This window comes from Cebus imitator, unplaced genomic scaffold, assembly GCF_001604975.1.
Source record: "Cebus imitator isolate Cc_AM_T3 unplaced genomic scaffold, Cebus_imitator-1.0 Scaffold160, whole genome shotgun sequence".
NCBI classification, from domain to species: Eukaryota; Metazoa; Chordata; class Mammalia; order Primates; family Cebidae; genus Cebus; species Cebus imitator.
The window spans coordinates 527319-548662 of record NW_016107475.1 but is presented as its reverse complement, the minus strand read 5'-3'; positions in this window follow the sequence as shown (position 1 = coordinate 548662).

Sequence of the window (21344 nt, the reverse complement as noted above, 5' to 3'; positions counted from 1 at the left end):
AAAAAAAAAAAAAAAAAAAATCCAGGTATGGTCATGTGCACCTGTGGTTCTAGCAATTTAGGAGGCTGAGGTGGGAGGATCGCTTGAGCCCAGAAATTGAGGCTGCAGTGAGCTGTGATCGTGCTGCTGCACTCCAGCCTGATGACAGAGTAAGATCCTGTCTCAATAATAAATAAATGAATAAATAAATAAGCTCCAGAGTTTCCTCATTCTGGACTAGCAGCTTTCCTAGGATCGCTTTTTTTCATGGCAATGTGCAGAAGTTTAAGAGCCTGATGCAAACACATTTACGGCTGCTACTCACTTCACATTGCTTACCTTCCTGGGCCACAGCTAGATCCACGGCCAAACTTCCCAACCTGAAGGGGGCAGAGAAGTGCACTCCTCCCATGGAGGTGGAGTGAGGGGAGAAGGCTCCCTGCACTATAATAAAATCTAGTACAATCACGTCTACTTTAGTCTATTATAAATATTCTCAGGAAAGTTCAAAGGGAGTAAGATTCCTGTGACAAGCCACAGAATACTGATTCCCACTGAAAATGCTTTTGTTTGGGGCCTCTCTGCCACTAGTTAAAAAAAAAAAAAAAAAGGGCAAGCCTCGCCTTCAATGTTTGAAAAAGCCCAGAATTTAAAGCTCAGTAGCAGTCTTTTCTGGGATTTTGGGGTTTCTGCTGGATGTACCCTGAAGATGGGCTCCTCTGGGTCCTTGAGGAATACTACCACTTGCATGGACTTAAGGCAGATATTCTCTATGGCTGGTGTTGCAGGGGGAGGTTCAGCAGTGGTCTGTGAATACACAAATTCAAGATATACAATCCAAATGGGCAAATAAGAGATGCACTCAGTCAAGTGGTTATTGTAGTTAAAAAAAAAAAAAATCATCTTCAGTGCTTCTTTTTCTTTTTTTGAAGACAGAGTCTCACCCTTTTCTCCCAGGCTGGAGTGCAGTAGCACAATCTCGGCTCACTGCAACCTCCACCTCCCAGGTTCTGAACAATTCTCCTGCCTCAGTCTCTGGAGTAGCTGGGATTACAGGGGTGCGCCACTGCGCACGGCTAATTTTGTATTATTATTGTTTTTTTTTTGAGACGGGGTCTTGCTATGTTGCCCAGGCTGGAGTGCAGTGGCTATTCATAGGCGTGATCCCACTACTGATCAGCACGGGAGTTTTGACCTGCTCTGTTTCCGACCTGGGCCGGTTCACTCCTCCTTAGGCAACCTGGTGGTCCCCCGTTCCCGGGAGGTCACCATATTGATGCCCAAATTAGTGCGGACACCCGATCAGCATAGCGCACTACAGCCCAGAACTCCTGGGCTCAAGCGATCCTCACACCTCAGCCTCCCGAGTAGCTGGACTACAGGCACGTGCCACCGCGCCCTGCTAATTTTGTATTTTTGGTAGAGATGGGTTTTCACCATGTTGGCCAGGCTGGTCTCAAACTCCTGACCTCAGGTGATCCACTTGCCTCAGCCTCTCAAAGTGCTGGGATTATAGGCGTGAACCACTGCGCCTGGCCTAGTGCTTCTCCTTTGATAAATGTTTTTTTCTAAATCTGGGAGGATCACTTTTCAAAAGCGTTATTTACATACCATGGCAATTAGGTATGATGGCTTACATTTGTGTTTAACTTACTTTTAATTATCCTTTGATACAAGAGAAGAGAGATAACAGGTGTGAGTTCAGGACCTGAATTGAGACTCATAAATTATTTTACATATAGCTCAAGGTTTTCAATCCATGTAGAAGGCCAAGCGCTGAATCCATTGGTCAGAGATTGCTCATGGCTGCCTTCCTTAATCATTTTTATAAAAACTGAAACACTACTTTTCTGCAAGTTTGTTTTTTTGCCTAAGGCTATCTCTCCTGATGAATACATATGGCTCTACCTCATTCAATTTAACATCTATCTAGTACTCCATTTTAAGGATGGACCACTGTTTACCCAACCAATTTCTTGTTCAGGAACTTCAGTTGCTTGCAATGTTTTATTATAATAAATTAAACTGCAAAGAACTCACCTTCCATTACACTTTTGTGGATCTGTGGGAGTGTTTCTGTAGGATAAATTCTTAGAAGCGACATTTCTGGGTCAAAGATTATATGCATTTTTAATTTTGATAGATACAGCCAAATGGCTCTCCAAGAGGGTTGTATCAATTTGCACTCCTGCCAAGAGGGTATGAGAGGGCCCATTTCATTGCTCAGAATTTAAAAGTGCTTAATCAGACACAGGCTTGATGAACACTTCAGAAGCTGTTAGAAAAATACAGAGAATGCATATGTTTCTATTGTGAATGTGCTCCTGCCACAATGCTTATTGGACTCATTAAATAGGTCTCACCCTGTACTGATAGATCGTGGTTCCAACAAATTTTTAGTGCAGGCCACTTCCAAGAACTTCCAAGAGTACCCATTGTACAATGAAGGTTGAGAGAAAGGGAAAATGAAAATGTGAAAATGTAGAACAGGTTGGCTGAGGCTTTTTATTTTATTTAAAAATTTTAATTTTTAATTTTTTTTTTTTTGAGACAGTATCTCTCTCTGTCCCCCAGGCTGGAGTGCAGTGGCACCATCTCAGCTCACTGCAACCTCCACCTCGTGGGCTCAAGTGATCTTCCCACCGTGGCCTCCCAAGTAGCTGGGACTACAGGCATGTGCCACTATGCTTGGCAATTTTTTTGTATTTTTTGTAGAGATGGGGGTCTTGCCATGTTGCCCAGGATGGTCTTGAACTCTGGGACTCAAGTGATCTGCCCATCTCAGCTTCCCAAAGTGCTGTGATTATAGGCATGATAATTTTTTTTTTTTTTTTTTTGAGACCGGGTTTTACTCTTGTTACCCAGGCTGGAGTGCAATGGCGCGATCTCGGCTCACCGCAACCTCCGCCTCCTGGGTTCAGGCAATTCTCCTGCCTCAGCCTCCTGAGTAGCTGGGATTACAGGCACGCACCACCATGCCCAGCTAATTTTTTGTATTTTTAGTAGAGACGGGGTTTCACCGTGTGGACCAGGATGGTCTCGATCTCTTGACCTCATGATCCACCCGCCTCGGCCTCCCAAAGTGCTGGGATTACAGGCTTGAGCCACCGCGCCCGGCTTCTTTTTCTTTCTTTCTTTTTTTTTTTTTGGAGAGAGAGGGTCTAAGCAATGTTGGCTAAGCTGGTCTCAGATCCTGGCCTCAAGTGATCCTCCTACATCAGCCTCCTAAAGTACAGGAATTACAGGTGTGAGTCACTGGACTTGGCTGGCTCATGCTTCTATTACTAAGACACTGCTCTAAGAATCTTGTACTGTGCATTTTACAAAATCTTTTTAAAAGTAATCACTTCTGAAAATTGAAGAACAACTCTCTTTAACTGAATAATTCCAGTAACTTTACCAAAAATAACAAATGATTTCTTTTCAATGTAGTCTGCATTTTTAATAATGTTTTTAGATCTTTGAAACTCATTTTGGGACATTGCTTGAATATTGAATATTGCTGACCTCAATATAGACCCATTAGGGAGCCTCATCAGAGCTTCCACCGCACTGTGAGGCAGGCTCATCAGCAGTGTGGCAGAGGGCAGACTCTCCAATGAAGAAACTAGATGTTGCCACATATCCTGGGCATCTTTGTGATGTGCCAAGATGTTGCAGTGCTCTGCTGGGAAACCAGGGGTGGAGTCAATGTGTTGAGGAGACCAAGGCCATAGGTTGGATTTTCAGGTGAGCCAGGTGGCTTTATTCTGTCCATGGAACTGGTATCTCTAATATCTGACAATCACTATGTCCCAGGAAACTCAGCAACAGTCAGAAGAGACCTAGACTCTTCTACGAAGGCTTAAAAAATAGCTCATAGCTTGTTCCCTGAAAGTCAGAACAGAGCATCTTGTTTGCCACAGCAATGAGCCTAGTAGAAGGAGCATTGGCCAGGGGAAAGAGACTGAAGTTCTAGTTGTGACCAGTGTGATCTCTGGCAAGTCAGCTAACCTGTCTGCACCTCTGGGCTTTCATCTGTGAAAGGGGTACTAGGCTCAGTGATGCCTAATTCTCCTCCTTCTGTTCTAAAATCTCATCATCATTATCTCTAACTGGTATGGTACCAGGAGACCCCAGAAGAAATTCTCCTTTGTGGGAAGAACTAATCAGAGTGCCCAGGTGCCGTGGCTCACACCTGTAATCCCTGCACTTTGGGAGGCCAAGGGGGGAGGATGGCTTGAGGCCAGGAGTTTGGGACCAGCCTGGGCAACATAGTGAGAAAAAGAAAGCAAAGAAACAAGGGAAGGGAAGGGAAAGGGAGAGAAAGAAAAAGAAAGGAAAGAAAACAGGAAACAGGAAGAAAGGAAGGGAGAGAGGAAGGAAGGAAGGGCAGGAGGGAGAGAGAAAGAGAGAAAAAAAAAGAACAAATCAGATTATGCACATTTGCAAATGTGTCCAACCTTGGCCACTTGCTTCCTTTAGACAGATCCTTCTCAGTCTTGGCTGCACATGGAATCACCTGGGGAGTGTTAAAAATGCTCAGCGCCCAAGCTGTACCCCAGATCGATTGCACTAGCATCTCTGGGGCAGGGCCCAGGCATCACTGTTTTTAAAGCTCCCCAAGCAATTCCAGTGTGCAGCTAAGGATAAGCACCGATGCTGGCCTTTGGTCAGGAACCCTGGGAAAGGGGCTCATATTCAGGCTCTAGTCATCTGTGCCCTCATCGGTCATGCCTGGTTGCTCTACCCCTACTCTCTGGTGACCTTTTAAAAAGTTAATTCTTTCCCCTCTTTTTTGCTCTGGCTTGACATTGAACTCACCAAGCTGATTGTGGCGCTTATGATTGAGAACCTCTTCTGACCACTTCCCTTTCCCCAGAAATTAACATGATCATTAAGGCTTATAATTTTACTCACCAGTGCTGTCAATCAAAGGGCTGCAAAAAGGAGTTAAGAGTCCTTTTGTAATTGGCAGCAGCCTGTGATTTGGAGCAGAGCATCCAGGGTCTGTGGGATACTGAAGGCGGGGAGGACCTGGGGTGCAGGGAGGGGCGATGCCCCCCTTGAGCTGACTCCCAAAGCTTCCCCCAGGGGCTAGCAAGCCCCAGTCTTCCTCTTCCCTGAATATCAAAATAAGGAAGCCCGTTCTTGCCAACAGGACTTCAGGCTCACCCCAAGCTCTGCAATAGGAAGGAAGGTCTCACAGCACCCCTGAGATAAGGAAGATTGGGGAATTCTGTATACATTTGGCAAACCAGGTCTGGCTGGGGAGAGGCAGTGGGTCCAGATTATCTGTAGTTCAGAAGTAGGGTTGAGACTTTCAGACCCAAGGAGGTGATCCATCCTTCCCTAGTCCCCTTGTTTAGAGCTACCTTGGAACCTTGTTTAGGGCAACATAAACAACAGCTGAGCCTGATGCGATGCACCGTCTGCCGCTCCCTACAGCCCAGGTAACTCCAGGCTCTTCTGCAGGCAGTGAGCCACAGAATCACAGTGGCCCAGGACGAGGGCTGACTTTCCCTTCTGGGAGGGCTGGGCGGTCTGAAAACATCTCTGACCCATGCACTGCCTTGTGGAATATTTTACAGATACATGGTGAGTGACATGCATGCCAGAGGTGATGGGGTAATTATTTTATTTCTCTCTCTCTTTTTTCTTTTGAGACAGATTCCTGCTCTGTCACGTAGGCTGGAGTGCAGTGGTGTCATCTCACTCACTGCAACCTCCGTCTCCCGGGTTCAAGCGATTCTCCTGCCCCCCTATGTCCACCTAATTTTTGTGTTTTTTAGTAGAGATGGGGTTTCACCATGTTGGCCAGGCTGATCTCAAACTCCTGGCCTCAAGTGATCTACTTGCCTCAGTCTCCCAAAGTGCCAGGATTATAGGCATCAGCCACTGCACACGGACTTTTTTTTTTTTTTTTTTTTTTTTTTTTTTTTTTTTTTTTTTTTTAGGATAACACTATAGGAAAATCTGGAGTGGGACAAATCACCTGTAATTCTACCTCTCTAATACAACTATTTTATTTTTGCCTTTTTTTTCTATTTCTTGCACAGGTACCTATGTATTTTAACATAATTGTAATCAGAGTAGACATGTTTTGCATTCTGATAGCCCTCTTAACATTCGATCACTGACATTGTTAGTAGTGGTTATGAAGTCTAGAATTCCTTTTGGTGTCTGCATAATAATTCTGTTCCTTGGTGTGTGCCATCATTTTACCTGCCACTCACTGTTTTGGCTAATTAGGCTCAACAACGTTTAAGAAAATCAGTTTGCAACATATGAAATAGTATGAATACTATTCATACTATTCACCAGTGGAGATTGTTTAAAATGTAGATTCCCAGTTCCTACCTCCTGAGAGTGAGATTCAGCAAGTGTGAGGTATGGCCCTGGCACCTGTATTTCACAACCCTGATGCCATTGGTCCTCGCTCTGTGCTTCCTGAAACACTGCCCTGAGGTTTGCTGAGTTTCTTCAGGGGCCACCTATGAGGGGCTTGGTTCCAGCTCCATCACAGAAACACTAAGAGAAATTGCTTTCATCTTCCCTCCCAATTAACACCAAGAATGGGCAGAAGATTGGAATTAATACCTCTTCAAAAATTTTGGTGGGGGCTGGACACAGTGGCTCATGCCTGTAACCCAGCACTTTGGAGGCTGAGTCAGGGGGCTCACTTGAAGCCAGGAGTTCAAGACCAGCCTGGGCAACATGGTGAAACCCTGTCTCTACTAAAAATACAAAAATTAATAGCTGGGCGTGGTGGTGCAAGCCTGTAATTCCAGCTACTAGGGAGGCTGAGGCAGGAGAATCACTTGAACCAGAGAGGTGGAGGTTGCAGTGAGCAGACATCACTCCACTGGACTCCAGCCTGGGTAACAGAACAAGACTCTGTCTCAAAAATAAATATAAATATATATATATCTTTGTTTATGTGTGTATATATATATATATATATACACACACGTGTGTGTGTGTGTGTGTGTGTGTGTATCTCACATGTGGGTGGGCCAGGTGTGGTGGCCTATGCCTGTAATCCTACTTGCTCTGGAGGCTGAGGCAGAAGGATGGCTAGACCCCAGGAATTTGAGGCTGCAGTAAGTTATGTTTGTGCCACTGCACTCCAGCCTGGGCAAAAGAGTGAGATCTTGACTCTGGAATTGAAAAGAAAAGAACAAAAACTGTGGGTCACACTGGAGCCTTTTCTCCATGGGGCTGTGACCAGGCCTGCCACCCACCATGTCCTAGCCTGAGATTTGTTTCAGGACCACAGTCATGAGCTTATTCTTTGCTCTGTTACGGGATCCCTGGGGCGCTGATTTTTCTGACTAGAAGCCTCTGTGGCCATGGTGCCTTTGCCTGAGCTCCTGACCTGCATCCAGGAAGAGTGAGGCACACAAGTGAAGGGTGAAGAAGATGTGTTATTTAGTGTTAGAACAGCTCAGAGGAGACCCATAGTGGGTAGCTCCTCTTTGTAGGCCAATCATCCTGTGGAGTGTTCAGCTCTCAGCAGAGAAGAGGCCCTGAAGAGAGTGGCTCCTCTCTGCAGGCAGGTCATTCGGATGTCTCTGCAGGTCTCTGAAGCTCTCAGCAGAGAGTAGCTCATCTCAGCAGAGAAGGTCATCTTGTCTTCCCATTGTCTCTCTGCTCTCTTCTTTTCTGGTCATCCTCTGCCCTGCTCTGGCTGAGCCCAGGGCTTTTATGGACCTCAGAGGGGAGGAAGTAGGTGCCAATTGGTCCATGGGTAGCCATGGGTGCTGGGAAGAGGCATGACCAGTCCCCACTCAGGTCTGTGGGACTGGCAGCCCAGCCTTCAGCCTTCAAACCCTCTCTGGCCTGAAGGTGAGGCCTTGCTGGGGACCTCCCCGCTTCAGCCCAGGACTCTGTCTTCCACTGCCATTCAAGGCCCAGGGGCTCGGCCCCAACCCTACTCTGAGATCAGAGTAGGCACCAGGAGTGGAGAGAGGCCGGGCAATGAAAGCAGACACCCCAAGCCTGCAGGGATATGGTGGGGGCAGGGAGTGTCCTTCCTGGGGCCCCTGAGGGTGCAGGCTGCAGAGATACTGGGGTCCTGCACCTAGGAGGGCCAGGCAATGGGACCAGACACCCACAGGGCCTGCAGGGACTGGGGCAGGGAATGTCCTTCCTGGAGCCTCAAGAGTGCAGGCTGCAGAGACACCGGGGTCCTGTGCCTAGGATGGTGGCTCCAGTCTCACCAGATCCTACCTGCACCCGGCCGTCCTCCAAGGAGGAGCATGAGGAGGCTCGAATCCACAGCTGCAGTTCGGGCGGCTGTACCCCGGCCCAGGAGGTGGTGGTGGGGCGCTCCTGCCTGCTCCATACAGCAGGAGGCCTGGATCTGCGGCTGCGGTTTGGGAGGCTGTTGCAGCTAGGGAGTTCCTGTCCCAGCTCTGAAGGGGTGGAGCTCCCGGTGGAGCTCCCGGTGTGGCTCCCACTGGCTCGGAAGAGTGTCCAGCCCCAGCCACGCTCCCTGCTGCAGCCAGTGTGAAGGCAGCAGCCACAGCCATCGACTTTGCCTTCATTTAAATACACACCATAATAGTTATAAGTGACCAATAAGATAACTGGGATGATACTTTAAACATATATATCGCCTGGTTTCTGAGTGGATAAAAACCGACTTACATTTTCTCATCAGCTTCATATCCCTCATATTGTCTTAATTTTTACTTAATTTTAGTTTTCTTTCTTAATTGCCTTATTTTATCTATTTTATTTCATTTTTTTTTTTTTGAGACAGGGTCTTGCTTCATTGCCCAGGATGGAGTTTGGTGACATGATCTCATCTCACTGCAGCCTACACCCCCTGGACTCCAGCAATCCTCCCACCTCAGCCTCCTGAGTAGCCAGGACTACAGGTGGGTACCACCACGCCCAGCTAATTTTTCGTAGTGACAAGGCCTTCCTGTGTTGCCCAGGCTGGTCTCCAGCTCCTCGGCTCAAGCGATTCACTTGACTCAGCCTCCCAAAGTGCTGGGATTACAGGCATAAGCCACTGAGGCTGGCCTTAATTGCCTTACTAATGCAGATTCATGGCATGAAAGAAAAGGCACAATGGTAAAACATACCAAAAAAATTGAAACTCTGTACTAGATACATCAGCTCTGAAAAAAAATCAACAAATTATTCTCTAGGACTGTAGTCCTTTATTTCAAAAAGGATTCTCAAATGCATACTTTAGGGAATTGGCAACTTTACTAAAATTTCCATTTGCTTTGAATTTTTATGTGGTGCACACATTCACTCTAGGAGGTGCTGCCCGTCTCTGGAGAGAGAATCAAAGAGAGAAGAGGAGGCTTTATGACCTAACCCCCGGGACCCTGGAGGCTGGGCTTCACACCATCAGTGCCTTCCTCCTCCAGAGAGGTGCAGTCGTGGAGGTCAGCAGGCCTGGAAGGTCTGGCCAGTTTGAATTTTTTTGGGTGTTGGGACAGAGTTTCGTTCTTGTCACCCAGGCTGGAGTGCTGTGGCGTGATCTCGGCTCACTGCAACCTCCGCCTGCCAGGTTTAAGCAATTCTCCTGCCTCAGCCTCTTGAGTACCTGGGATTACAGGTGCAGCTAATTTTTTTTTTTTTTTTTTTTTTTTTTTTCAGTAGAGACAGGTTTCACCATGTTGGCCAGGCTGGTCTTCAACTCCTGACCTCAGGTGATTCACTCGCTTTGACCTCCCAAGTGCTGGGATTACAGGCGTGAGCCACCACACCCAGGCTGAATTTGTTTCTGGAATCAACCTAGCTTTCTCGGCTCCTCTTAGAAACTAGGTAGAAAATGTTCCATACACTTGCCCTGCTCCAATGTTTTGTCTATTACAGGTTAATTTGAATGCATGCATTTCTTTTAGTTTTTCTTTATTTTTTTTAGACAGAGTCTCTGTCACCCAGGGCAGTGGGCAATCTCAGCTCACTGCAACCCCTGCCTCCTGGATTCAAGCGATTCTCCTGCCTCAGCCTCCCAAGTATCTGGGACTACAGGCGTGTGATACTACACCCAGCTAATTTTTTGTATTTTTAGTAGAGATGGGGTTGCACCAGCCTGGGGTTGTCCAGGCTGATCTCAAACTCCTGGTCTCGAGTAATCTGCCCATCTTGCTTCCCAAAGTGCTGGGATTACAAGTGTGAGCCACCACTCTGGGTTCACAAATTTCTTTTAAAATGCAAATACCCACTAGTGAGGTAAACCACACCAGATGAGGCCACTTCACTGTTGTCATTCCAGATCCACTGTCCAGCCTTCTCCTTCAGACCAGGGCCTTTTGGTCTCAAGCTTTTGGTGGGGTTTGACTAACGAAGAAAACCAGAAGGAGATTGTTCGGAAAGGGGAGTGAGAAGCTGGCTCTGTTCTTACGGGGCGCTGTGGGTTGCTGTTTCTTGACTTCAGGCCAGGGCCCCTGTCACATGGTCCTCTCCACATAGCTCTCCCTCCCAAAACCCTGCTGTCAAACCAAGGGGTGGTGACAGCTCCCGAGGACCAGTCTCAGGTTGTTCACCATCCTTTGTGGCTTCTCTGCATCTTGCCCTCATCTTTGTAGATGGTGATATTATTATGCTCTCCTCAAGTTACATGACATGAGTGGCCAGCTGTTTTCTACCAGAACCCTGATGGATATGGGTCATATTTTGAAAATGAATCAATAATTTTTTGTTTGTGTGCCCTTCTGAGCATTTCACCCTTGCCCCTGCCTGGTTGAAGTATCTATTTGCCTAAGAGAAATATTAGGATTTATTATAAAACTAATGAAAGAAGAAGAGGAGGGGATGGGAGGAGAAGGAGGAAGATGAGGAGGAGGAGGAGGACTCTGCTTCTGATAATAAAGTTTGATTCAAAACACTTTTAACATTACAAAGCCAGGCTTTGAGTATTCCAAATTCCTGTACTCTCTCCCTCAAAGGCAGGATCTAGAGAACCAGGTTTACAGAATTTTCCTGTAGTGTAGAGAAGGCTGTGTTTTGGCTTGTGACAGTGAAGCCATGAGGCTTGCTGCTTAGTGGTTGAAGGAGAGAAAGTAAATCTCCTTCCTGTCTCGTCCTTGAGTGCGATGGAAGAAGGAGAAACAGAGGGTGTAGCAGTGTGGATCACGGCAATATGCATGCCTCGATTTCCCCTCCTAGGCTGCTGACCTGGTGTGAGGGTGGAACGTGGGGAAGTGAGGATGACTTAGAGGGAAGGAGCTTTCTACCCCTGGCCCTGTCTGAAATCTGGTAGCCCACAGTACTCCCGGAGTGGTTGCATCCACGTGGCCACAGCACGTGGAAGAGAAGTGAGGTCCCAAGTCTTAACTTCTTCTCAGTCCCTGTGATACAGAAGCTGACCCAGAGCTAAGGGCTGAGGAGACAGACCCCTCAGCAGAGGGCAGGGGTGGACCACTGGGTTTATGATGGTCTGGAGAACTTGGCAGAGATTCAGCGATCAGCAGCCAGCAGGAGCTGAAATGGGTCCTGCAATCAGGGACCGCTGCGGGCCCTCATCCAACCTGGAGAGCAGACCACAGTTTCCAACTGCGGTGAGGCTCAGAGGAAGACCTGCTGGTGGGCATGGCCTCGGCGGACAAGGACATCCTTCCTGAGACCAGTGAGGTAGGGTCACTGTGCCTGAGGACCCCCAGATTTTCCTGTGTCCAGGAGCTGTGCCAACCCCCATTATACAGGGAAATCTTAGGAAGAAAAGTAAGGGGAAAGGGCTGCCCTCTGGAAGACTGCACACTACCTAAAGGGCTATATAAATCAATCCCACCAGACAGGATGGAAAGGTCATTTAATCTCTAAGTAGCAGGTGCAAGTTTCTGAAGACCAGGTGAATTGTAGATAAAGAAACAGAATACCCTGAAATGTGAATTGTAGTTGAGAGTTTCAATTGGGCCCCTTTATATTAGCTTCTGAATTATTAGGCAAGTCATTTGAACTGTGAGGTGACATGTTAGAGACATCTCCAAATAAAAATCTGCATAGGAAAAAATGGTGGAATTATGGGTAATTTATCTCTTAATATATATATGAAGAATCCCACGCTGGTCTCAAACTCTTGGCCTCAAGGGATCCTCCCACTTGGGCCTTTCAGTTTTCTTTTCACCTATATTTTCCCAAAAATCGGTCATGTGAATTTTTATTTGCATGCTTTTATTTACAGACATGGTCTCACTCTGTCACCCAGGCTGGATGGAGTGCAGTGGTGCACAGCTCACTGCAGCCTTGACCTCCTGGGCTCAAGCCACCATCCCACCTCAGCCTCTGGAGTAGCTGGGACCACAGGCGCACGCCACCACGCTTGGCTAATTTCCCCTGCTTCTTTCTTAATGTGGAGGTACTGACTCAGTGCTTACATTTGAAGCTGACTTTCTTCTGATTCCCCCTGCCCGAGGGCTTTGTCTCACAGTGCTCTTGCCCATTGCCTCCCTGCAGGCCCTCCCCTGCAGCAGTACGGAGGCTGAGGGCAAAGTGTATGAAGCAAGCTTCTATTTGGTGCTGAAATGTGCTGGAATGTCTATGGGAAGGTTAGAGAGTGGTCAGTGGTGTCGCATTTCTGCACAAGGACAGATCCAGGATAGAGAAACATACTTCCTTTTCTCAATAAATTCTTAGAAATCATAAGAACATCTTCAAGGAACTATTTTAAATATTTTTGGTCTTTTAAGCAAATTATTGATATGTGTGCAACACAGATGAATCTTAAAACATTATGTGGAACCAAAAAAGCCAGTCCAAAACGAAGTGTAGCGATTAGCCCAAGCCTGGGTGACTTCAAAGCCTGTGTTCTTTCAACAACTTTGCAGGGGCCCCCCAGTTCCCTGAACCCTGGGCCCCTCCCCTTTGTTTCCAGACTGGGCCCCAAGTCTGCTGTTAGGGGAGGCCCTTGGACACGTCCCTTCCCATGTCTGAAAAATGAGAGGCTTAGATGAGATTGCCTCTAAGATTTGTTACAGTTCTAATGTCCTAGGACCCTCCAAGTATATTTCTTTAAAAAAATTTACTTGTTTTTGAAGAGTTAATAGTCACATGGTACAAAGTTCAAAGGGATATACATGTCACAAACCAGGAAACTAAAGAGAAACGAGCACTAAGTGGAATATGGTTTCCTGAATTTGATCCTGGAACAGAAAAAGGATATGCTTTAAAAACTAGTGAAAGTGGCCCAGCACTGTGGCTCACACCTGTAATCCCAGCTCGTTGGGAGGCCAAGGTGGGTGGATTACGAGGTCAGGAGTTCAAGACCAGTCTGACCAACCTGGTAAAACCCTGTCTCTACTAAAAATACAATAATTAACTGGGTGTGGTGACCCATGCCTGTAATCCCAGTTACTCAGGAGGCTGAGGCAGGAGAATCACTTGAACCCAGGAGGCAGTGGTTGCAGTAAGTCGAGATTATGTCATTGCACTCCAGGCTAGGTGACAGAGCGAGACTCCGTCTTAAAAAAAAAAGAGAGAAAATAGTAAAAGTAGCCTAGCAATGTGGCTCACACCTGTAATCCCAGCACTTTGGGTGGCAAAGTGAGCGTATCACTTGAGCCTAGGAGTCGGGACCAGTCTTGGCAACACTGTGAGACCCAAACCCCCATCTGTAAAACAATTAAAAAATAACAAAAAAAGAAAAACTAGTGAAAGTCAAAGTTTGGAAAATAGTAACAATGTACCAATGCTAGTTTCTTTTTCTTTCTTCTTTTTTTTTTTTTTAGGTGGAGTCCCACTCTGTTGCCCAGGCCGGAGTGCAATGGCACGATCTCTGCTCACTACAGCCTCCACCTCCTGGGTTCAAGTGATTCTCCTGCCTCAGCCTCCTGTTGGATTACAGGTGCATACCACCACACTTGGCTAACTTTTGTGTTTTTGGTAGAGATGGGGTTTCACTACATTGACCAGGCTGGTCTTGAACTCCTGGTCTCAAATGACCTCCCTCCCCTTGGCCTCCCAAAGTGCTGGGATTACAGGCGTGAGCCACCACACCTGGCCCCAATGCTATGTTCTTGGTTTTGACAAATACGCCATGGTCCTGTAAGATGTCGGTATGAAGGGTATATGACTCTATGCACTATCCTTACCACTTTTCTGTACATCTAAAATTACACCAAAATAGTTCAGGCACGGTGGCTGACACCTGTAATCCCAGCACTTTGGGAGGCCAAGGTGGGCAGATCACCTGAGGTCACGAGTTTGAGACGAGCCTGGTCAACATGGTGAAACCCCGTCTCTACTAAAAATACAACTATTAGCCAGGTGTGGTGGTGGGCACCTGTAATCCCAGCTACTTTGGAGCCTGAGGCATGAGAATCACTTGAACCTGGGAGGTGGAGGTTGCAGTGAGCCAAGGTTGTGCCATTGTACTCCAGCCTGGGTGATAAGAACAAGACTCTGTCTCAAAGAAAAAAAAATGCCAAAATACAAAGTTTTTTTTTGTTTTTATAGTAATGTTTTCCTTTTGCTCCTGTCCTTGAGCCACCCAGTCCCCAAGACAGGCAACCAATGTTCAATGTTATCTGTTTCTTATATAATCTTTCAAATATATTCAATTGATATTCAAAGAAAATTTAGATTCTACAAATATATCTCCAAATAGAAAGTGTGTCTCTGAGATAAATTCCTAGAAGTGGAATTCCCAGGCATATAGTTTTGATAGTTATTTCCAAATTGCCTTCCATAAAAGTTATACCAATTTATCCTCCCACCAGACAACGCGTGTGAGGACCCGTTGTCCCATCAACTCAGACTGTGATCTGAGACTGAACTGGTATTCACGCACTTCAGTTTAAGTGAGACTGTCAACTCTCAAAGTGCTCATGAACAAAACTTCTCTAGAAGGCTGCCACAAAACGGTGGCTCCATTCTCAAGGAGGGAGCAGAGGCAAGCGGGGAGTTGGCTGTGATGGCAAAGGGCAGCAAGGCCATGAAGAAGCGCTGGTCAAATGATTAACATTCCTGTCACCAATTACTACTGTCCCCAAGAGGAGAAGACATTCACAGAAGGGCATTGTCTCTGCTTCACAGCACACAAAGGGTCAAGCCTCACAAATTTGCTCCTAGTGGGGGAAAAAACCCTCACAGGTCAAAGTGTTCAGATTACAGATCCAGGAAAATCCCTTTGCAGAAAGAAGACAGCAAATCCCCAGTGAAGTTGAAAGGACCAAACTTTCTTCACCTCAGAGACACTCCAATGAATAAACCGGTTAAACATGGTTTGGATTTAGTGAACAGGAAAACAACTGGATTAAAGTATAATCTAGCTAGAAAGGAAAGGAAATGTGCCGAGGGAGCTAAGTAATGACAAAGCTGCAGTGCTTACATCTGCCAAGCAGGAACGGCCATTCCAGGTTTGGAACCGAATTCTCTTAGATGTTTTTCTTTAGCTCAACATGAGCCTCTGCTCGTGTTGGCCTCTTTGACAGCACTGGCACCAAGGCAACTGTGCAAGCACGAGGGGTGCAGAGACCAGGAGTATGCAGGCACCAGCTGTCAGGGCGAGTGTTCGGCATGGGCCTTGGCCAGGCTGTGCACAGTCCAGATTGGAGGCAGCATCCATTGCACAGGTGCAGGTTTTAGAATCACAAAGACTTGGGTTTGAATCCCAATTGTACTTTTTTTTTTTTTTTTTAGACTGAGTCTCACTCTGTTGCCTGGGCTGGAGTGCAATGGCACAGTCTCAGCTTACTACAACCGTCGCCTCCCGGGTTCAAGCAATTCTCATGCCTCAGCCTCCCAAGTAGCTGGGATTACAGGCATGTGCCACCATGCCTGGCTAAGTTTTGTATTTTTAGTAGAGCCAGAGTTTCACCATGTTGCCCAGGCTGGTCTCGAACTCCTGACCTCATGTGATCCACCTGCCTTGGCCTCCCAAAATGCTGGGATTACAGGTGTGAGCCACCGCGCCGGGCCCCAGTTGTACTTTTTACTAGCTGTGTGACCTTGGACAAATTAAACTCTGTCCTATTTTTTCTCTTGGTAAAATGAAGATAATACCCATCCAATAGGGTTGTTTTAAGAAATAAATGAAACCTAAATACTCAATGGGTGGTAGGTTCATTGTTTTCCAACCTCTGTCTTTCTGTCTCTCCTGCTCCTGTTTCCCCTCGTACACACACCTGAGCACCAAGCAAATCTGATCTACTCAGGCTAACTCTGGGCACTTCAAAGCTTACTCCGTTGACAGGAGCGTTCAGTTTTTACATCAGGGCTTCTTAAACGTTTTTGTGCCTCAAATATCTGTTTATAAAAGTATACAATAAAACACATAGAATTATAAAAGAATCCGACATTGAAATGTGTTTATGAAAATATGTTTAAAACTTGTGATAAAATATGTGCTTCTTTGTAAAATGTTAAACAAGTTGGGTGTGGTGGCTCAGGCCTGTAATCCCAGCACTTTGGGAAGCGAGGCGGGTGGATTGCTTGAGGCCAGGAGTTTGAGACCAGCCTGGCCAACATGGTGAAACCCTAACTCTACTGAAACAAAACAAAACAAAACAAAATTAGGAATATGTTTCTGCAGTTCCAGCTACTTGGAAGGCTGAGGCAGGAGAATCACTTGAACCCGGGAGGTGGAGGCTACAGTGAGCCGAGTGTGCACCACTGCACTCCAGCCTGGGCAAAGAAGTGAGACTCGTCTCATAAAATAAAGCTGGGTGTGGTGGCTCACACCTGTAATCCCAGCACTAGAGGGGGTCTAGAATGGCGCAGGAGAAGATGGCGCAGTCCTGCCACTTACCTTGTTCTTTGGTGACACAGCTGCTCAGGGTGGGGAGAATTCACCCCATTCTGTCCCTGCCCCTGGTCACCTAGCCATGAGGGTGCCTGAGGCTGAATGGCCTCTGCCCCTCCCCTAGTCCTGCTTCTGACCTGTGGCTCTGGAGCCCCCGCCCCTGCCTGCATCCCCCAGCGCCTCACCCTCCCGGCTGCACTCAGCACCTAGGCCAGGGTGGGGCCGCCGCAGGAAGCCCCGGGTGCACTCAGCGAGAGCCCTTCCTTGCAGTTGCCAAAAGCTGCAGCAGGGGAATGCGACAAGGCACACAGGGCTCTGGCAGCCCCTGGAGACGGGGCACTGCCCCTGGGAAGGGAGAGCCTGGCCGGGGCTGGGGTTGGGCCCGGAGCAGCATCTTCCGGTGCTATACTCCCCTCCCACCCCTCGCAGCTCAAGCCAAGTCTGGCGGCCACAGCCTCCACCTCTCTACACTCACTTTTTATCTGGTGTTTTTACTTCTGTCTGTGTTTGCTTTCTAGCCAATAAAGCCTCCTCATGTGCGAGTTAAAAAAAAAAAAAAAAAAAGAATACCCTTCCCCCACTGGGATAAGGCTCTGGCAGTCTTTTACCCTGGAGAGTAAGCCCTTCTAATAAAGGTTTTGGACATTATTTCATAATAATTATTAATCTATTTTCCATGCCAGAGTCACAGATCTTACTAGATCTTCACTGAGAATGTGGTGGGATTTGTGGAAGTAAAGCCTACAAACTTGCGGAGACCCCTCTTAAGACTGTGATCCCCTGCCAGTTGCGGTGGTTTACACCTGTAATCCCAGCACTTTGGGAGGCCAAGGCGGGTGGATCACGAGGTCAGGAGTTCAAGACCAGCCTGGCCAAGATGGTGAAACTCCATCTCTACTAAAAATACAAAAATTAGCCAGGTGTGGTGGCAGGCACCTGTAATCCCAGCTACTCTGGAGGCTGAGGCAGAGAATTGCTTGAACCTGGGAGGCAGAGGTTGCAGTGAGCTGAAATCGCACCATTGCATTCCAGCCTTGGGGACAGAGTGAGACTCCATCTTGGAAAAGAAAAAAAAGACTGTGATCCCCAGGGATTTCTCACTGTCATGCTCGTCCACACTGTCTCTAGCAATTCATTACCATCTAAGTGTTTCTAACTACCTTATGGCTCCAGTAGCTTTTGCTCCAGATAAGCAGATTTTGGCTGTCTCTAGATAGCCCTGTTTCTCCAGATTTTGGGCTGGTGGTTTGCCCTTCAACCTCAATTCTCTGATGGGTCCAAGAAAAGTCATTGCTTTTCCATTTGTCCAGCTTTTTCTTGTTCTAAGGATAAGGTGCTTAACTTTTGAGACAGAGTCTCACTCTGTCACCCAGGCTGGAGTGCAGTGGTGCAATCATGGCTCACTGCAGCCCCACCCTCCCAGGCTCAGGTGATCCCTCCACCTCAGTCTCCCAAGTAGCTGGGACTACAGGTGAGTGCACCATCCCTGGATAATTTTTTGTATTTTTATAGAGACTGGGTTTTGTCATGTTGCCCAGGCTGGTCTCGAACTCCTGCGCTGAGTAATCTGCCTGCCTCAGCTTCCCAAAGTGCTGGGATTACAGGTGCATACCACCATGCCAGGCTTGGTGCCAACTTTCAAGCTCTTTACCTGTAGAAGTTTAAACCAGAATTCTCTATTTCACTTTGGTCATTTCCTTCCATCCATCATAACTGCTGTGTCTCTTCTTGTCCTCACATTTGCCATGACTACTGTTCCTCTTAGTGAGTCTTTTCATGAGTGGGTTTGAGGAAAGGGCTGGTGTTTGAGCTCTCCTGTTAGCACTATGCACAATCAAGTGCTTGGTGCTGCTAGTTGAGTCCGCTGGGTCACTTTCATTTCTGGCACTCACTCTACAGTAAAGAGCATCTGGGATGAGGTGCTGTCGCCCAGCATCCTCTAAGCTTCCCTTGTGCTTTTAAATTAATTTCTCTGGCCTCCAAGTCAGTCTTATTTTCTTAGCAAGGTTGGAATAAGGCAAATTCACTTCCTGTAAAAAAGTAATTTCTCAAAATCTGTTAAGTCCTTTCTCAAAATCTGTTAGGTCCCTTTTCAATTTCTTTTTTTTGAGATGGAGTCTCACTCTATCGCCTGGCTGGAGTACAGTGGCACGACGTCGGCTCACTGCAACCTCCGCCTCTCAGGTTCAGGTGATTCTCCTGCCTCAGCCTCCCCAGTAGTTGGGACTACAGGCACCTGCCACTACACCTGGCTTTTTATTTTTTTTTTGGCAGAGATGGGGTTTCACCATGTTGGCCAGAATGGTCTTGAACTCCTGACCTCATGATCTGCCCACCTCAGCCTCTCAAAGTGCTGGGATTACAGGTGTGAGCTACTGTGCCTGGGCTTTCTTAATTTCTTGATTTCTTTTTGTAATGACTTAAGTAAACAGGTAGATCAGATGTGACCAAGGAAATCATAGGACCTCCTAGCTAAATGACCAAACCTGACAGTTTCAGAATTACTTACGAAGGTTTAAAAATGAAAATCCTAAACTCGGTCCTAAGAGAGTAATTGTGGTGGGCAGCTATATTTAGGAAAATACAATACTTCTGTTCATGTCCAAAAGAGCTACCTGCACCTGAACTTAAAATCAAAACTAAAAAACATACTAGGGAGACAAAGGCAAAATACTATTAGAAAAACTAACCAAACCAAACCTATTCATTCATAACAAAGGATATAGGAATTGTTTCTTAACATTCACCCTTTCACTCATTCACTAACTGTACTGAAAGTCATAGGCTGGGCTGGGTGTGGAGGCTCAAGCCTATAATCCCAGCACTTTGGGAGGTCAAGGTGGGTGGAGCACTTGAGGTCAGGAGTTCGAGACCAGCCTGACCAACATGGTGAAACCCCGTCTCTACTAACAAAATACAAAATAAGCTGGGCATGGTGGTACATGCCTGTAATCCCAGCTACTTGGGAGGCTGAGGCAGAAGAACTGATTGAACTCGGGAGGCAGAGGTTGCAGTGAGCCAAGATCACACCACTGCACTCCAGCCTGGGCAACACAGCAAGACTCCATCTCAAAAAAAAAAGTCATAGGTCCTGTCCACAAGAAGGAAGTACACCAAGTCATGGCCTTTAGACTCAAACGTCTGTATGGTAACATCCTGTCCTGGTTAACCTTGAAAAGTTTACTCAAGCTTTCAAAACCCAGTCTTCTCAGTTGTAAAAATAACATTTTTACTTCACAGGGAAGTTCTGTGACAAAGATCATAGTGGAATTATTACAAACTTATTCTATCCTAAAACAGTTTTACCTCATTTCCTAAACACTGGCATATAAATAATAGCAGCTGGCACCCATGACTATTCATTTATATGCCAGGCAGTGGGCTAAACTCTCTGTCCATCCATACCTCAAACACATTTTATCTGTAAAGGCCTGGGGGTCACAGCCTTATTCTTTCATTGGACATAATCATTCCACTTGTGTAACCAAAAAAGGCAAAGCAAGCGGAGGCAACAGGACAGACTTTTCATCTAGGGTGGCCTCCTAGCAAAGAGGGCTGAGTGGAAAAACCATGGGATATAATAAAAAGCAGATGCTTCTCCTCCTCTAACACCCTTACCCCCAAGTAATAATCACTACCGGTAGGAAACCAAATACTAGATAAACCTATTCAGGAACTGCCAATGCAAATGAGTATGAGTGGTACCATTTGCTACTACTACCGTTATATCTATGACTACCACTGCCAACCGATAACTATTATTATGCTTTTATATGTTCTGACACTGTTCTATTGTGGGTAACCCCCCATATAGGCACCGAGGAATGAGAGCTAAGCAGAGCCCTGGCAGTTAGGGCTTGAGGAATATCTCACTTTATAGTGTTACTACTCAGCTATTTCCTTTTATATAATCCTTTACATAATCATATATTAGTTATAGAAATAGGGCTTGAAGTCTCCCTTTATATAACCCTCTACATATAATCATATAATAGTTGATAGTATGAGTGCCTAAAGAATATTTCCCTACATATATACCTATAATTATATCTTAGTTCATAATCGGAGGAATGCCTAGAGTGGACACAGTATAGAGCATGAATTAAGGAACAAGCAGCTTATAATCTGAGAAATGCCTAGAACAGATACAGTGCAGAGCATGAATTAAGGGAAAAACAGTTATACCAGGACAAGAATCCATGGCCCAGGCGGCAGCGTTCAGTATCGTAAAGACATCCGCTGTATGGCAGGCTTGGGGCAAGAGCCACTCCTCCTGATAAAGGAGTTGTAGGACCTTGCTCCAGTTCTTGTGGAAGGCTGCCCTCAGATTGGCAATCCACCTTGGTGACTGTGAACTTTATCAGCTCTTGCTACTCTGCTGCTTGAAAAGCATCTCCCCATAGAATCCATTGGAAGCTGCCAGAAGGTGGCGGTAACCTTAACAGCTCTGTCACTGCTATGTGACTTAAAGCATCCTCCCATAAATCTTAGAAGTAGTTTCCCTTAGATAGAAGTATCGCACACTGAACCCTCTTCACTTTGCACCGCCCACCTTCAAGCCTCGGTGACCTAATGGGGGCGGACCCCTTACTGCACACGGCCCTTGCCTTCGTGGGAACAGGCCCCTTGCTGTGTGCCGTCCACCTCCTGGCCTAGGTGACCTAATGGGGGTGGACCC